This window comes from Triticum aestivum, chromosome 5B (assembly GCF_018294505.1).
Source record: "Triticum aestivum cultivar Chinese Spring chromosome 5B, IWGSC CS RefSeq v2.1, whole genome shotgun sequence".
NCBI lineage: Eukaryota > Viridiplantae > Streptophyta > Magnoliopsida > Poales > Poaceae > Triticum > Triticum aestivum.
The window spans coordinates 397,066,112-397,084,802 of NC_057807.1; positions in this window are offsets into that span (position 1 = coordinate 397,066,112).

The following is an 18,691-nucleotide window of genomic DNA, read 5'->3' on the forward strand; positions in this document are numbered from 1 at the left end:
CTCTCGCACCACCTCCTAGATGCATCCGTCTCTCTCTATCCTTCTCCCCATGCCTCATTTGCTTCTAACACACACATGCATGTATACCAATCGATATCCCAACATATACCTAGGTCGACTTTAACTATTCCCCCCCCATCGATCGACGTACCTCACAAGTTATGTCTCTCATTTCTCTGACAAAGGACGATTGATCTTCCTATGTAGTTACGTCTGCTTACCACAGCCATATCGTCCCCCTCATCATTCGTGCATGCCTCCTGACCCTTCTATCACACGCACGTGCACAGATAGGCAGCCATCCCCTCTCTTATTGATATTGCAGGCGTGCCCTCCGTTTGTCTAGCAAGCCTATCCCACCATTTGTTAGAAGCAACTCCACTACCACCCCCTCCAACACTCTAGCTCTGTTCTCTCCCAACCTTATTCCTCTCCTACACATATGCATGGATGCCGATCGATCTCCCTTAATACATGAGGTAGATCGATCTCCCTTAATACATGAGGTAGGACTCTCTCCTCCTCCACACATATACCAGCCATTGTACCTCTATAGTTAATTAGGCCTCCCTCCCCCCACACTACACACCGATAGTCGAGCGATGTAGGTAGGTATCCATGCCACAGAGACAAACTGCACCTGTCACCTCTCACGTTCCAGTAGGCCAACCACTCTACATCTTTGACGTGGGCACACACAAATTCGATGGCACTCTTTATCGATCGCGCGCGCGCACACACACACATCATCCCTCTCTTCGATTCTATGGACACCTCAAGCCGATGATACCTCCACTCTCTTCTCGTGGATTGCCCCCTATATATATATGATATATCCAAGACTCTATTTCACACACATTGCATATGTTACATTTTTTGATTGACCCCCCCCCCCCAAAAATTCTCACGAACCCACACACTATATCTATCTACGTTTGTATCTCTCTTACACAACCCCACATAGGTGGTGTACGTATACAAGAAGAGAATAGGTGCACCATGCACGTACTCAGGCTTCGTGCCCAGCCACACCCGCGCGGGTACACGGTGGAGCTCATTTCTGTACGAAATGGCAGCCCACGTGCTAATTTGAACGCGTGTAGCGGTTGTTTACCTACGGAGGTCGTGTACCACGCGTGCACGAAAGAAAGTTTGACTTGATGCATTGGCGTGTTTTTTAAATAAAGTTATATCTCTCAATGGCACGTACACAGAATATAAAATGATTATTATGGAGAAAAAGGTAGTCCGCTCCACTATATACAATGGAGCCTACCTGCCTGGTTTGTCTCTCTTCAGAGTATCTCACACAAGGCTGTGGTGGCCTCTCTCTCTCTCACCGTTGGTCACTGATCCGGCCGCATCCCGTCCGCCGGCGGAAAGGGAGGATGTGCATCGTTTCTCCGTTTGACGGTGCCGAAGCAGCACATCCCGATCTGCGGTACACGTCGTTCTGTCTAACCAAGCTCCGGCGTGGTAGGGCTTACGCCACCTGCTCACTGCCGCAGTATGGGCAGATTCCGCCCGCCGCCGCTCACCTAGTTACATCCCGACAACCTCCAGGTATCCCCTCCGGCCTTGCTACACTGCCCATCTTCCCACGTCGCTGCATGTGGATCTTCCATAGTTCATTGCCCAAAACGTAGCTCGTCCGGCGTACTTTCCATATTGCAATCTCATCCTCACACCGTTTTAGACAAACACAACTGTGTTGTTATCTTCCCTTAGGACAAGGAATATTCTTCTTTTTTGTCGTGGCATGTGTCATCAACTGTTATTGGCCAATAATTGTTTCTTTTCTACCTCTTTTTTGCAAACAGGGCTATCCATTTCACCTCGTTGCTATTGCGACCTTTTGGTGAACTGCGCAAATCACTTTTTTCTTAAGAGTGTTTTGTGCAGTTGTACTAAAATGTCACACGGGCAACGTCTCTACATTTCAGTGCGACTGCACAAAGGGAGATTGGTTTTGCTCTATCCTCCTCATCCAACTCCGAGCCTAATCTTCTCCATCTAGTTAGTCTGCAAAGGTGACCGGCTTCTATTTGTGTGTTTATTGTTTCATCAGCAGTCCTCTATTATCGTAATCACACTTAATATCTTTGGAACAGGGACGCTCAGCTCTATTTTAGTGGAACTGCACAAAATGATCGGAATGTTGCATGCTCCAGACAGCTACTTTTTTCCCAACATGCCTTGTTGATTTAGACAGAGCTGGGGGGACGTTGCTGCCAATGAAAGCATGGATCAATTTTAATTTAACACCTTCTCACAACTTTGTCTTCAGTTGTGATGTAAATATTAGCTCTGATCTGCTAATAATTGAGATGCATTAGCAAGGAAGTTAGTTTTTTATTGTTTCCGAAAGAGCATCGATGGCAAGACACACGAAACAAAAGCTGAAAGCTCACACCATTGTACAATTTCATGTCGCTGGAAAATTATTTGTATAGTACGTCAATTATGTAAACAAATGCTGGAAGCTTGATAGCATTGCCAGAAGCCTCTTCAGCATCCGGGTCCATGTGCCATGCACAAAATTATACTCCTTCGTTCCTAAATATTTGTCTTTTTACAAATTTCAAATGGGCATATTTTAGAGTGTAGATTCACTCATTTTGCTTCGTATGTGTACTCCCTCCGTTCCTAAATATTTGTCTTTCTAGAGATTTCAACAAGTGACTACATACGGAGCAAAATGAGTGAATCTACACTCTAAAATATGTCTATATACATCCGTATGTAGTAGTCCATTTGAATCTCTAAAAAGACAAATATTTGAGTAGTCACTCGTTGAAATCTCTAGAAAGACAAATACTCCGGAGTATATTTAAGAACCGAGGGGGTAGTGCACAACCGCATGGGAGACTCAGCCCGGTCGTTGCGCCGCATTAATAGTGAGTAATGAGCAGTCAAATCATAAGCCCCACCTTTCCCACTGTAAGTTGCTCGGAAGAAGCAACCATCAATACGCTCTTCTTTAAATCCGCTCATACTACTCCATCGTCACTGTTTATAGAGCGCGCTTCAGAAAAAGAAAAAATCTCTGGGACCAAGGCGACTAGCGATCGGCCTGAAAAATAGCATTGGTAGTTATAGCACGGCGTCTATTACTAGAGGAAATAATGCGTACACACATGCATGCAGTGCTTCCACCCCGGGTACACACATGCATGCACTTACTCCACTCCGTAGTACATCGAGAGAAAATTGTGGACTTGATTGCGGTTACCACGCCCTAATTAATTGAGTATTAAACCAAACACGTCTAAAGTCTCTCTGGTGGTGGAAATGCATTGAGAGAAATGCATCATAATGAAGCGCGCCCTGTAAACTGTGATGGAGGGAGGAGTAGTATGAAGGTGCAAAACCAAGTACGCGTATGGCCAGTCGGTCAACGCACCTCCTCTTGGCATATCACTGACATGTGGGACCGGAGTGTGAGCAAACCGATCTCAATTGACGGCAAAATGGCCAACCCGCCGTTCCTTGAGAGAGATGAGGAGCAAGAACACATAGACGGGCTCGCACAGAGGCCAAGATATATTCGAGCATGGTTGATCGATATCATCATTACATGTTGGGCTGCCGTTTTCCGCCCTTCTCCCGAATAAATGTTTACTTTATCAGAGGTTAAAAAAATAAGAGTACAAACGTTCCTACATGTGGTTCTAGTAGTAGTACTACTCGTACTACTAAACCTTGCGCTTGGCTCTTCGCCTCTTTCTGAAGTCGAACAATGATGGTACTCCGCATGTTGGGTACTACAGTGTATGCCTCTGGCAATCTGACACCGAATGAACTGATACATGTCCACCGCCTGGGTGAGGGTAGGTTGCATTAGTCAAAAGGCCTTCACCTTGTCCTGCAAGCTTCTCCTCGTTCTGCGAGTTGACGGGACACACCAAAAAGTAGTGCTAGTCCATACTCCCTCCTTTATGGTTAATATGGCTTAATCTTTTTTGCGGGTAAATGAGAGAGCTTTATTCATATATAAGCATTCTTAGGACGGTCAGCCAAGACACTAGTCACTAGGAAGCGAGGTACCCCGTAAAAAAAGAAGTAGGAAGCGAGGTGTTTCATCAAGCCAGCTCTCGGCCACATTCAAAGTGCAGCAAGCACGGTTCGCACAAAGATGCGCCGCAAGGTTTGCTGACCTGTTTACCTGCTGAATAACAAAAAAAGAGGAAATATTACCGAGCGCTCCTATTTGTAACATGATATGAGCCAGAATTAAGCGAGAATTTTGGTGAATGTTCCATGCAATCAACTTCCATTATCACATGCAAGAACCCTCGAAGAGAACCAAATGTGTTGAAGATTGATTTATCACATTTTAAAATATAATAAGAGTGCAGACACTCCTCCATATGGTTCCTAGTACTAGTATAGTACATACCTCTATAGACTATAGTAGTAGTACTAGTACTAGTAAACTTTGCGCTTGGCTGTTCGCCTCTTCGGGAAGTCGAATAATAATAGTACTAGTATAGTGTATGCTTCTGGCAATCTGACACCGAATTAACTATTGCACGTCCACCGCCTGAGCGAGGGAGAGCTTGCATTAGTCAAAAGTTTCTCCTTGTCCTATGAGCCACCACGTGCAAGCTTCTCCCGTCCTGCAAGCTTCTCCTTGTTCGACAAGTTGATGGTACAGAGCAAAGTAATGCTAGTCCATACTGCCTCCTCTCCGGTTAATATGGCTTAATTTCAAACGAGATAAATACATTGTATGTCACTATATATTTATAAAAATATGGTCAATGGACTTCATAATACGCTCTTTGCGCTCAATATATACATTTTCCGGTGTTTATACGGTCACTAGCTCACCCTGGCTGAGTATGTGTGTGCATGCATGTGTAGGCTGAGCACTTGAGCGTGACCGTGTGTGTTTTGTCGTGCGCTCGGACATGCATGCATTAGGGCATCGCACGCATTTTTGCATCCATTTTTACGTGTGACTTTTGCATACACGTAGGGGGAGTACGTGTAGGGGCCACTAAGTAGCAGTCAAATCACACAGTAAGTTAGTCAGAAGAAGCAACCATCATTTCACTCTTCAATGACACATACACAATATAAAATGGTTGATATGGAGAGAAAAAGAAAACCACTATATATACACTAGCAGGAGCCTAAGCTACAAGCCTGCTTGCTTGGGTTGCTCTCTTCACAAGCATAGAACGACGATGGCCACACCGCTGGTCACATATCTGACGTGATCCCGCAGCTGGGGGAAGGGAACAATGTTCCGCGTAGACGCGGTCGACATCGGCGAGGGAGAAAACCCATAGTCGGTGCGTCCCAATCGGGGGTCAGTGCGGTATGGGCCGATGCCGCGTCCCAACCGCCCTTCTAGATACAGCCCGACGTCCCAGGTAGTCCATCTTCCTTTTGGAGCCGGCTTGCTCCACTGCCGGAGCTCCCCACGTAGCTCCATCTCCATGTCGATCTTTCTCTACTTCTACCGGCTTCTACTTGTGATGAGTTTATGTCTCATGAACTAGTGCCAATACTATTATTCTAATCACACTTCTTTAATATCTTTGCCATCAGGGATGCTCAGCTCGATTTTAGTGGAACTGCACAAAAGCATCGTATGATCCGAGGGTGGCAGTTGTCTTTCCATAATAGGTTCTACCTGGCCAGGAAATTAAATCATGTTTAGGGTTTAAGTCGTAGTGACCCCATCAGTAGTTTTTCTTTCGTACACGCTCTCACAACTTTTATCTTTAGTTGTGAAGTAAATATTGGCTATTATCTGTGAATCATTGAGATGCATCAGCATGCGTGTTAGTTTTCCTTTGTATTTGAGGGAATGTTGTAACGGGGAAACCTTGGAGTAGGAATGAAAATGGAGTGGAAAGTTTCCATTTTTCCGGAGAAAAATGGAAACGGAGAGAAACCAGTGTTTCGTTTCGTTGGATTGCGCCATCGAGCAAAACCAACATTTAAATCATGTCTCTCGCGTTCGTGTCTCACCCTCCTCCACGGCTCAACCCCACACGGTCGCTCGGCATGCCACTCACCGCAAACCGAGTATACAATAACTTTCCCGCCTGCTTGTCGATGGATCGCGCCATGGAGTACTAGCACTACTAGAAGAGATTGACGAGTTGGGGGAGGACAGCTAGTTGTAGCACGGACTCCCAAGAACTTTTTACATGCATGTTGTGGCCGGATATTGCGACCTTTGAACATGGAGCAGTCGCATGCACTAGGAAGTGGCGCGGGCAACGCTCTCTCGGCCTGCGTGCCGCTTCAATGCCGGCGCCAGTGAGAGGTCGCGTCCGCTCTGGCCGGGCATGAATGCGACACTGACCGTTTTGGGCGGGAAGCATGCGCGGGTGATGAAGAGGGTTTGGGTTGGTAAGGAGCTGCCGTGGCAGCGGTCCGGACGCTCGCAAACAAGAGATGATGTACATTAATATTGCTGCGTATGTAATTAAGAACATAAATAATGTGCCAGTTGGACAAATATGATTGGAGATGGAGATGGAGATGGAAATGGAATTTTAAGCAAACACGGATATGCATGTCTATGTTTATGTGTGTGTGCACGACGACTCTCGCGACCTGGAAGCGAGGGCGTGTTTTTGATTGAGTTTTCTTTCTTGATACGTTAAAAAATTTTCCGCCAGTTTTCGTTTCTTTTTTACGGGAACGCACGTATTCTATTTAAAACCACTGCTATGGAGAGATTTTTTTACTCCATTATAGCCTCTTGTTTGATAGAGTTTTTCGCGTCTTGCTCTCTCACCCTCTCCATATCAAAATAAGATGACAGTGTCCACTCTATCTCTCTCCTTACCGGTGATCACAGATCCGGCCGAATCCCGTCCGCTGCGGGAGGTGAGGAGGTGCCGCATTGACGTTGTCGCTGTCGGCGATGGAGGAAGACGATGCACACCGTCCTCTCGGAGCCGGCGCTGGCACGGACGAAGGTCCTCCATGCCCTTGTTCGCTGCCGTCGTGTGGGCAGATCTCGCCCGCCTACCTAAGCGACATCTCGCACAACTGAGGTATAACTTCTTGTACTGGTCCAGCTCCCTAGGACGCTGCATGCGGGTTTTCTTCTATGCGACTACTCCCCAGCTCCCCATGTATAGTAGCTAGGGTTCATCGACTGATCCAACATCACCTACTATTATAGAGGAAATGCCACTCGAAAAGTTGTCCTGGTTTACGCCTTGGTGGAGGTATACATGTTGTTTCGATAAAAAGTACATGGTGGTTGTGCGGTCATTTTCCATATGCTCCTATGGCAGCTGCTAATCTAATACTATCACTGGTTAAATGAAGAAATGCTTTTTTTGGGTATCCTAGTTTAGTTCCCATCAAGATAATCATGATGTTTCTGTTTGTTGGTGTACTTTTCATTAATTCTTATTGACAATTGAGATGTCGTTGTTAATATTGTAAAACAAAGTAACAACACTATATCCCTTTTTTATATTTTTGGAAACAGCGATGCGTATCTCCATACCCGGGCATGTCTTCCTCAATTTTAGTGGAACTGCACAAAATTGGATGGCCATTGTTGTTCGGCCTCACTGTCCTCTGCCACGTGGTTCTTCCTTCCTCGAGCTTGATTACTGAGAAGAAACAGACCACAATGAGGATTTGTCGAACTTCATAGGTGCCTCACCCAAACTTGATGCCAAATGGATGATGCATCACCATGATGACCTATCGATGCTCATGGTTGCGCCTCATGGTTGCGTCGGCTGGTGAAGCTGATCGATTTTCAATGAAAAACAAGTTGTCTTCCATCAGTGCTCTTTGCTTGTTACCCACAAAGATGATATCCTTCGTCAGTTCACCTTGGTTGCGTTGGAGACGCAGTCGTCTTTCACGTTGGTGCAATTTTATCACACAATTGGCTATGAACCAAATGTTTCCTCGAAGAAGGATCGACGTTGGTACTAAGAGCATAAGTTTTGTATTGATTTCTAAGCCTTCTCACAACTTTGTCTCCAGCTCCCCTGTAATTTTATTTGTCCAGCTATTAACTTTGATTAAAAAATGGTGTGGACTAAAAACCCAGATGGACGTAGTAGCCCTCCATTTTTATTTACTCCGCATATTAGATTTGACTGAAGTCAAACTTTGTAAAGTTTGACCAAGTTTAGGCCGAACACAACAAACCGTAATTATTAGAGAGGGCAAACTGTACATACTCTCAAACCTTTCCGATAATTGAAATTAAAATTCTTTATTTGTACACACTCTCACACGTTTCCGATAATTTGGTGCATGTGTAGTTATTCACTTAAGGGAGGGTAGTGTACCGCACGTGAAGGACAGGAACTGCGACCAGGACGCATGGATCGTTAGTTCATCAGAAGTACCCCCTCCGTTCCTAAATATTTGTCTTTCAAGTGGTTTGAAATGGACTACCACATACGGATGTATATAGACATATTTTATAGTGTATATTCACTCATTTTTCTCCGTATGTAGTCATTTGTTGAAATCTCTAGAAAGACAAATATTTAGGAACAGAGGGAGTAGTAGTTTTCTTCACTGGTACGTTAAATAAAGAGTTTAGTTTCGTACTTACACAATTTAAAACGACTGTTATGGAGAGAATAAGAAAACCACTCCACTATATATTAGTCGTATACACGAGAACTATATGGACGCAACTTCATTGACTTTAGTGCACCTGCCTTTGAGTTTTTGACAGGTGGGCCCAAAATGTGGTTGGCCCACCTGTCATACAGCCAAAAGCAGGTGCAGTTAAGGCATCGGAGCTCAGTCTGTACTATAGTATATATATAAGCTGGAGCCTCAGCGCTTGTTCGCTAGGGTTTGCACTCTCCACACTCTCGCCGCACTACATATATATATATATATACACACGCTGGAGGCTCAGTGTTCCTTTGCTAGGGTTTGCTATATTCACAGTCTCTCACCCTCTCTTCACCAGATCTAAACAAGACCGCGTTGGCCTCTTATCTCTCTCTCCCCCTCACAGCTGGTGAAGGAGGCGTCCGGATCCCGTCGCACCGGGAAGGGGAGGAGGTGCATCGTTCACTCTATCGCCTTCGACAAGGGAGGCAATCCACTACCAGCTGCGATGTTCTCTTTCACCCAGCGCCTGTGCGGGAGGGCCACTGACCCCTTCTTCCTCGCTGCCATATGTAGTGTGGGCAGATCCGGCCTCCCGCCGCACACCTTGCCACATCCCGACGACCCTAAGGTATAAGTTTCTTTGAAACCGTCATTGCTCTAGCTGCATGTGGATCTTTTTTGATCTGTACTTAAATCTAGGTCTTGGTTCAAAGAGGAAAGAAGGGTGCGGTGGGGTGGAGCATGAATCTAGGACGTGGTTCAATGAGGAAAGGAGGGACGGAAAGTAGTATAGACTAGCTATCCAGCCGCTTTGTTGGTTGAAAAGGGGAAAAGGGGGTAACCCAGTACACACATCTATAAGGAACCGATCTCTTTGTTGAAAAGGGAAAGAAACTGGGGGTCGGGTAGTTTGTGCAGGACTAGATTTGCTGCCCTCACATAGGAAAAAGGTTCAAACAAAACAAATATGGGACCAACGCTGATATGCTACTTGGCTACATACTCTGCATCACCCATTTATATGTGTGGACGCACAGGGTGCTGGCATGTCCCATGTCCCATGTCCCATACAACTATTTTGCTATTGTTAATCTAAGAATGCCGCCAGAAAATTGAAGCAATGCCACTGTTAAAAGTAAATTACATTTTTTAACGAATGTTGTTTTAAGAGAATGTCTCTGTTAATATGAATCAATGCAACCATTTTAGAAATGCTACTATCCTACTTTGTTTTCCATCAAGATAAGTTAGATGCTTCTTTCTGTTACTGTTTGTTTCATCCTCCTTAATCGGCAAGTAATTGTTTCCTTTTTTGCCTCTGTTAAAACAGGGGTATCTATTCAACTTGTTGCTATTGCGACATTTTGCTTCGCTACGCGAAACACTTTGCTTGATTTCAGTGCAACTGCACAAAACGAGATTGGATTTCCTATTCGTGTTGGTAGATTCCTATTTTATGTTGGTCGTCTCATGAAAGTTTAGTACAGGACTTCATCCACATGATTATGCAGCGTGCTTTGAGATGTTTTGCTACTTGTATTGGTACTGTTTTAAATAAATGTTGACTTGAAGCTATTGTATTGCTGTCTTTTCCCATTAAGTAGTGAACAAAAAATGGGACCAACCCAGACATGATGCTTGTTGCTTTGTTACAACAAACTCTGCATCACCCCCTTTATAAGTAGATGGAAGCACATATTGTTGTTGCACCCACTCTCCGCTGGAACTGTTTATGCTTTTCGTTAATCTAATGCCGTTGGTAAAATTAAGCAATGCCACTCTCAGAATTAACTACTAAATCTTATTTCAAAACTGCAACACTTGTTAGGGATTGGCGGGATTACCATTTTTGTGGCCGCATGTTTCATCCTCCTTTATTAGCCAATAATTGATTTTTTCTTTGCCTCTGTTTAAACAGGGATATCTATTCAACTTGTTGCAATTGTGACATTTTTGCTTCCCTACGCGAAACACTTTTGTTTTAAGAGTGTTTTGTGTAGTTCAACTTGAATGTCACACCGGCGACTTTGCTTAATTTTGGTGGAACTGCACAAAAGGAGATCGAGATTTCATATATGTGTTGGGATATGTTTCCAGTCTTCCTCGCGAGCTATTTCATATCTTGGTCAAGAAAGGTCAGTATCGACTTTCATCAACATGATGTTGCAGTGTGCTTTGAGATGTTGTGCTACTTGTGTTGGTACTTTTGGATAAATGTTGAATTGAAGCTATTGAACAGTTGTCTTTTACCATTAAGTGAGAAAAAATTGTTCCAACCCAGACATGATGCTTGTTTCTTTGTTACAACAAAACTCTGCATCACCCCCTTTATAAGTAGATGGAAGCACATGCTGTTGTTGCACCCACTCTCCCCTGGAACTGTTTATGCTTTTTGTTAATCTAATGCCGCTGGTAAAATTAAGCAATGCCACTCTCAGAATTAATTAACTACTGAATCTTAGTTCAAAACTGCAACACTTGTTAGGGATTCACGGGATTACCATTTTTGTGGCCGCATGTTTCATCCTCCTTTATTGGCCAGTAATTGATTCCTTTTTTGCCTCTATTAAAACGAATCAGTCGCATTGTTTTAGGAATGGTACTATCCTGCTTTGTAGTTCTTTCTACATGTTTAACCAAGGTATTGTTAAGATAATGTCTCTGTTAAAATGAATCAGTCGCATTGTTTTAGGAATGGTACTTTTCTGCTTTGTCGTTCTTTATACATGTTGAAACAAGGCATTGTTAAGATAATGTCTCAGTCAATATGAATGAATCACACTGATGGAGAATTGCTACTCTCCTGCTTTGTTTCCCATTAAGATAAGGTAGATCAGTAGATGCTTTTCTTCTTGGAGTACAAGTCATCAACCATTATTTCTCAGTAATTGTTTCCCTTATACCTATTGTTGCTTACAGTGATATCAAAATTAAAGCTCGATTTTATTCCAACTTTGATTGTAGTTGAACTGCACAAAAGGAGCCAATGTGTCCAAGGCAAACTTCTGCATTACTGGGTCCAGTTGGTCATTCCACTTTGCAGAAAGAAGCAGTCACTGTTTGCGCTACATTACAGAAGGAATGACCGAGAAGCTTTACGGAGTATTAGTAGACGCTGGTGACATGACTAGTCTGCAGAGAGCATAGGCAACTCTACAACACGTGGAGTGCACTGGGCAAAAAGTGCCCAAACAAGTACAAGAAGCCATGACTGGACTCCACGATCATAGGCATTACATATTTTGAATGGGAAAAGCTTGTCAAAGTTTAATCATTGATGTTAGCAACAAGACATTAGTTTAATATATTGGAATTGGAAAACCTTGTCAAAATTTGCTCATTGATGTTAGCCAGAAGACATGCATTTGATATTTTTGAGTGGGACGCCCTTTGCTGTGAGCAGCGTCGATCATTTTTTCCTATTCATGTGTTCAGTTTAGAAGTAAATAGTTACTCTGCTGAGATATTCCTGTGTTAGGAGTTTGTTCTGAATATTGTCTATGTAATGCCAGGCCTTGTGTTTGATTGCGAAGTTAAGCTTGGAATGTTGTGGCATGCGGCATCACGAGCTGTTCACCGTGCCTCCTGAGAATAATGCTTCATATTGTTTTGCATGTCGATCTAATGCCAGTGATTTGCTTGTTAAGAAGATCATTCTCTTCAGTTGTTTCCGTGCTTAAGAAGTTCATCGTCTTATGTTTCATTCATAGCCTATACAGCAAGTCGGGTAGGTTAGACGTGAAACCATATGATCTTCCGACCAACTCATCATCTTAGGCCGTGATTGGATCGTCGTTTTCCAACCAAAACCGCTTGTAAAACTGACGCTTGTAAATAAAAGCAGATGGTCTCGGGCGAAGCGCTTGGTTGGTCGATTTCGACTAGTAAAATATACACTAGTCTCTCAAATTACACGCGTAACCCGCCGATTTTACTTATAGACCTCGGGCCCTCGGTTTCATTACGCCTGTATTTTACGTGTTGTTTTCGATGACAAGTAAATTACACTTGTATCTTAATACAAGTGTGAAATAAACCAGAGCTCCCAAGTGCGGCCTTACTATTTCATGCCGTCTCAGTCTCTCGAAGGTGCTCATAGGTGTCCGATGATCCTGGCTTCTTGAATGAGCAGCGGGCGCTGTATCAGACCATCCGTAGGGCCCGCGAGGCCTTCTCCGTCGTCCTTCGAGTTGTTGTGCTCACCGTGGAGCCGAGTATTGTTAACATGGTCAACGAACATGAGGATTCAGGAGATGACTTTATTTTGACTGGATGACAGTAGGGACCCACTAGGGCCATAGCCGTACATATGCAAGTGCCTCCTTATTATGTACAACTATATATTTTTTTGCTTCCTCCTGGTTTCCTAACATCATGGTTCCACACCATTGTCAACCTATGTAGTCAATATAAACGAGAGAATTGCACAAGGTGCGGCCGATAGTTGGGACCAAGCAACTCGAGCAGTATTTGTGTTTTTGAGGCGTGAGCACTGCAGAGTTTTTCTTGGCGATGTTTTCGTTGTTGTTTTTCAAAGGAGAGCAGGGTATTAACTGGGCGGGTTGTTGCCCGTCTAGCCCATGCCAGATTTCCAGCCCAAATATTAATTTTTTTTCAAGATGAAAATGGCTAGCCCAGCTATACATTTTTTTGAGGAATACCCAGACAAGGTCAACTTGTTATTCTTCGCCCTGTTGGGCTGCAAATCTTTCCTAGGAGGGATGCATTAGGCGTAACAGGAAAATGGGCTTTAAAAAATAATAAATGAGATGTAATTATAAAAACTGGGCATTAACTATAAAAAATGCACCAAACATGAAATTAGTTTATAAAATATTATTTATGGATTTTGAAAATCTTAATTTCTAATTGTTGTGCGCGCAATGTTTCCTTGGATTTTTACGTAACACAAATTTATATTTAATCTGATTAGAAATTTTGGGATGAAAATATTTTGGATCCCATCAAAATCCGGGAATTTTTATTGAATTCTGTCTTGAACGGTTGGTTGAAATTATTAATCGTTGTCCTAGCTAGAAAATGGGATATACTTTTAACAAACTATAAATGGGCTGTAGTAAATTCCATTAGAATTCAAAAATGGGTTGTACATTCTTACAAATTGCAAATGGGCTATAAGTTCTCTGCCACACACTTGTGGGCCTACTAAGTTGACGCGTCCCCTAAAAAAAGAAGTTGACGCGTATGCAAGGCTTTGTCAACTTATTATAGTCAACACACGGTTCTAGCAGCAGTGGCCGTTGGATGTCTATCCAACGGATGTCGTGCTTCTTCTTCAATCTTGGATATTCTAGCTTCAACTGCCCAAAAATGATTCCTCCCCCTGACATCTGGGGTGCACCGTTTCGGAGGCTGACCTGTGGGCCTACTAAGTTGATGCGTACCAAGGGCTTTGTCAACTTAGTCAATATAAACGATTCTAGCTGCAGTGACCGTATGATGTCCATCCAACGGCCGTAGTGCTTCTTCAACCTCTGGTCTTCTTGCTCCAGCCGCGCAAAGCAGCATCGGTCGTGCCGCCTTCTCTTGCCTGCCATGGCCGGCTGTGCTGCCGCGGAGGCCTCATCGCCCCCTACTACTCCCACCGCTGGCTAGGTCATCCCTCCACTCACCCACACCCCCTGTTATTCTGCGACGACGGCAGCCTCACATCGCAGTCGAACCAGTGAACCCTCGTACCCCTCTCCGCATGGGCATCCACTGTCGTGTCTTCCCCGGCTCCGCGTCATCCCCTTCCTAGGCCTCGCCGTCGTCCACCGCCGTGGTGCTCTCGGCGCGGCGTGGTCAATGTGGTCAACGACCGATTTCCATTGAAAGAGAACTATATGTGGAGGGGCTGACAGCTGGGTCCACGGCAGCCGCAAGGAAATGCCTCCTTATTACGCGCAAAATAATTATTCCTCCACCTAACAGTAGGGACCCACCAGACGGGCCACCATATTTCGCAAAAAAAAATGTTTCCCCCTGACTACTGGGATCCACCGGACGGGCCACCGTATTTTGCGAAAAAACGTTCCCCCCGCTGTCATCTCGGACCCACCGGAAGTGCCTCCTTATTATGCACAACAAAATGAATACTCCCCCTGCTAGCTGGGACCCTCCTTGGTGAGAGGCTGACTTGTGGGCCTATTAAGCTGACGGGGGCAGAGGGCTTTGTCAACTTAGTAAATATGAATGATTCTAGCTCCAGTGACCGTCCAATGTCCATCCAACGGCCGTAGTGCTTCTTCAACCTCTGGTCTTCTTGCTCCAGCCGCCCAAAGCAGCGCCGGCCGTGCCGCATGCTCCTGCCTCCAATGGCCGGCTGTGCTGCCGCGGAGGCCTCACCGCCCCCTACTATTCCCACCGCTAGCCAGGCCCTGCGACGACGGCAGCCTCACACTACAGCCGAACCAGTGAACCCTCATACGCCTCTCCGCGCGTGCTTCCGCTGCAACGTCTTCCCCTGTTCCGCGTCGTCCCCTTCCTAGGCCTCACCGTCGTCCACCGCCCTGGTGCTCTCGGCGCGGCATGGTTAACATGGTCAAGGAACGACTTCCATCGGAAGATTACTGTACGTGGAGAGGCTGACAGCTGGGTCCATGGTGGCCGCAAGGAAGTGCCTCCTTATTACGCGCAAAATAACTATTCCTCCACCTGACAGCAGGGACCCACCGGATGGGCCACCGTATTTTGCGAAAAAACATTTCCCCCCTGACTGCTGGGACCCACCAGCTACATCTTCACACGCAAGGAAGTGCGTCCGGGCAAAAAAAATGATTCGCCCCCCTGACTGCTGGGACCCACCAGCTACATCTTCGCATGCAAGGAAGTGCCTAACAATCGGGACCCACCTGGTCGAAGCATACATAGCGTTGTCATTCTGGTTGCGAACGTGTACGTACATACTGGTTGATGTAGACGCGCACGTGTCGTAGTAGAGGCATGCACGTAGCATGTACATGTACGTACAACGGCCAGGGTGCAATAAAGTAAATACGGCCACGTACGTACATACGGGCGGGGTCTCGAACACCTACTCGTGCATACGTACAACCAGGGCTCGTGTACATGGCTGGGTCGGAACGGATAAACTGCGTCTTTGTCGTGTTCATGGAGAGCCAAGCGGCTGGGTCGGAACAGAATGCGTTGTTGTGTTCATTGGGAGGGATTGGACGGAACAGCCGATGGAAACGAGGCTTGGCGTACCACACAACGGAGGAAACGGCCTTGTGTTTGACCGGCCATGGTCGAAACGGGATCCTGTTCATCGGGAGGGGTGTGGCGTACCGCAAAATGGAGGAAACGGACTTCTGTTGGACCTCCTATGGTCGAAACGAGGTCCTGTTGATCGGGAGGGGTGTGGTGTACCGCAAAACGGAGGAAACGGACTTGTGTTGGAGCGCTACGGTCGAAACGGGGGTCCTGTTCATCGGGAGGGGTGTGGCGTATCGCAAAACGGGACTCCACGAGATACTGTTCATCTCCACCATCGACCTCCTCCAGCCTCCATGGGCTACTGTTCATCCACCGTCGACCTCCTCCAGCCTCCACCCGCGACTGTTCATCTAGCCTCCACCGTGCGCTACTCCACTGGCTACTGTTCAACCAGCCCTTTCCATGGGCTACTTTTCATCCAGCCCTCCACGGGCTACTGTTCATCTAGCCCTCCACCGGCTACTGTTCAACCAGCCCTCCACGGGGTCGTCCTGTTCATCCAGCCCTCCACGGGGTCCTGTTCATCCAGTCCCAACCGGCTCGATCGATCGGGGTCCTATTCATCCAGAGGCAACCACGGGGTCCTGTTTATCCACCCCCACCGGGAACTGTTCATCAAAGCCCCCCAGCAATGCTCACTGTTCATCCAAACCCCCCAGCTGCAACACTCACTATTCATCCAAACCCCCTAGCAACGCTCACTGTTCATCCAGAGGCAGCATCGATCGGCTTCAGTTTGCAGCAGTAGCGAAGGAACCGCTCGATCGCTCGGGTTTAGTAGCACGTAGCCTGCAGTGCAATCGCTCGGGTTCAATTCGGCGACGCCTCGCTCAGGTTCAGTTAGAGCCCAATGCCTCTGATACGTCTCCAATGTATCTATAATTTTTGATTGTTCCATGCTATTATATTGCCCATTTTGGATGTTTATGGGCTTTACTTTACACTTTTATATCATTTTTGGGACTGAGCTACTAACTGGAGGCCCAGCCCGAATTGCTGTTTTTTGCCTATTTCGGTGTTTCGAAGAAAAGGAATATCAAACGGAGTCCAAATGGAATGAAACCTTCGGGAGTGATCTTTTTGGAACAAACGCAATCCAGGAGACTTGGAGTGGATGTCAAGCAGCGGACGAGGAAGCCACGAGGCAGGAGGGTGCGCCCCCACCCTCGTGGGCCCCTCCTATATATATCCACGTACCCCAAAAACATCCAGGAGCACCATGAAAACCTAATTCCACCGCCGCAACCTTCTGTATCCGTTAGATCCCATCTTGGAGCCTTCGTCGGTGCTCCTCTGGAGGGGGAATTGACCACAGAGGGCCTCTACATCATCTCCATGGCCTCTCCGATGAGTTGTGAGTAGTTTACCACAGACCTTCGGGTCCATAGTTATTAGCTAGATGGCTTCTTCTCTCTCTTTGAATCTCAATACCAAGTTCTCCTCGATCTTCTTAGAGATCTATTCAATGTAACTCTTTTTGCGGTGTGTTTGTCGAGATCCAATGGATTGTGAGTTTATGATCAAGTTTATCTATGAGAAATAATTGAATCTTCTCCGAATTCTTTTATGTGCGATTGGTTATCTTTGCAAGTCTCTTCAAATTATCAGTTTGGTTTGGCCTACTAGATTGATCTTTCTTGCAATTGGAGAAGTGCTTAGCTTTGGGTTCAATCTTGCGGTGTCCTTTCCCAGTGACACCAGGGGAAGCAAGGCACGTATTGTATTGTTGCCATCGAGGATAAAAAGATGGGGTTTATATCATATTGCTTGAGTTTATCCCTCTACATCATGTCATCTTTCTTAATGCGTTACTCTATTCTTATGAACTTCATACTCTATACGTAGGTAGGAGTCGGTCGATGTGTGGAGTAATAGTAGTAGATGCAGAATCGTTTCACTCTACTTGTTGCGGACGTGATGCCTATATACATGATCATACCTAGATAATCTCATAACTATGCACTTTTCTATCAATTGCTTGACAGTAATTTGTTCACCCACCGTAATACTTATGCTATCTTGAGAGAAGCCGCTAGTGAAACCTATGGCCCCCGGGACTATCTTTTATCATATAAGTTTCCGATCTACTTTTATTTGCAATCTTTACTTTCCAATCTATATCATAAAATACCAAAAATATTTATCTTATCTTATTATCTCTATCAGATCTCACTTTCACAAGTTACCGTGAAGGGATTTACAACCCCTTTATCACGTTGGTTGTGAGGTTCTTGTTTGTTTATGTAGGTACGAGGGACTTGTGAGGAGCCTCCTAGTGGATTGATACCTTGGTTCTCAAAAACTGAGGGAAATACTTACGCTACTTTGCTGCATCACCCTTTCCTCTTCATGGGAAAACCAACGCAGTGCTCAAGAGGTAGCAGCCTCGCACCCATGCGCGTACGGTACAAGAGAAACGCGCATCGCTCGGCCCCCGACCACCCATCGTAACCGGGAACTCCCCGATATTTTCCTCGCCCTCGCTTCTACCATGATTTTTTCCGTCATGTACAGCCCAAAAATGTCATGCAGTTGTGCCTCCGGACTGCCCAGGACGAAAAGCCCATTTTCGGTCATGATTTTTTTGTCATAGAAGTAGGAGCCCACCACATGTATGATGATACCGGGTTTTGTCACAATTTTCGTCATAGAAGTGTCATAAGCATGACAGGAAAAAAATTCCTTCGGTCCAAAATGTCATGGATGTGTCTTTTTTTAGTGAATAGCGAAACCTGGATGCTCATATTGGTTCCTACATATTCTACGAAGATCTTTATCGGTCAAACTGCATAACAACATATGTTGTTCCCTTTGTCATCGGTATGTTACTTGCTTGAGATTTGATCGTGGTATCATCATACCTAGTTCAATCTCGTTACTAGCAAGTACCTTT